Genomic DNA, 1224 nt, shown 5'->3' on the forward strand with positions numbered 1-1224 from the left:
ATAAATAAATAAGTTTTCTGTAATAAAGAACAATTGGGTGAAGAGTAACTTGCGTGTTGCTCCAATGTTGACTCTGGATTGCATCCTGTATTATCACCAAATAATTTTCAGCAAAATCCATTAAAGCAATACACTCCGAACTTTTTAAATTTTTTTAGAATCGCTAAGATATTTCAATTGTTCTTTGCTTATGTAATGATGCGATGACAACTCGTCAAGTTTTTGCGAAAATCTTTCAATGAAACTGTCAACTGTATCCTGTACGGAAATCAATGAACTGCGATTATCATCATGGGAAATTACAGCTTCTTCGAAAATCGCTCTTAAGTTATTTTCGACACTCAGTTTTCCTGGGCATTCCTCACATCTGTGTAACATACATTCTAAATTTTAAATTTTAAATTGAAAAAAATAAAAAATATTGACACTTGAAAAAAATTTGTTTTGCCTGTTTTTGAAGTTGTTTTATTTTTCAAAGAAAGCAAACGCCAATTTTATTTTTTGATGTGTTGTTAAGCTATAAAAGCACTATATAAAGAAATTTTAAAAATTAAAAAACGTTTGGTTCTTCATAGTTAAAAATGGCGCCAAACAAAAGAAATTTTTCATTTTTTTGACATTTTGAGCTCCGATAGCTCAAAAAATTCAGGACAGATTTTAACGAAATTTTGTGATTTATTTGTGACTATTAGATTTATTGTGACTATTGTACTTCTAAAATAACAAAAAATATTTATTTATTTTGCGATAGATTTTGAGCTACGCTGTTTTGAAATCGGTGAAATTTTCAAAAAATTCATTTTTTTCTAGATTTTTTGTTCAAAATATCCTTTGATTCGAGACAATAACATTTATTTTTTTTGTTATTACATTGTTTCACTGATATGCACAAAAAATTTCATCAAGATATGTTGGCTAGTTCAAGAGATAAGCGTTCTACGTAGGTACAAGTTTTGAAAAAAATCGCTCAAAAATTTGAGGATGCTGTCACAAAAATCTTCATAACTTGAAAAATAATTGAAATTTTTTTATAAAAATTTTATTTTGTCGATGAAATACATTGAGGTACTTACTGTTCAAATTTTAAAAAAATCGGAGATCGTCGGGCGTGGACCATGGTTCAAGTTGACAGAGAATGACCCATATATATATATATATATATATATATATATATATATATATATATATATATATATATATATATATATATTCAAAAAAAACACA

This window comes from Helobdella robusta (assembly GCF_000326865.2).
Source record: "Helobdella robusta unplaced genomic scaffold HELROscaffold_2, whole genome shotgun sequence".
NCBI lineage: Eukaryota > Metazoa > Annelida > Clitellata > Rhynchobdellida > Glossiphoniidae > Helobdella > Helobdella robusta.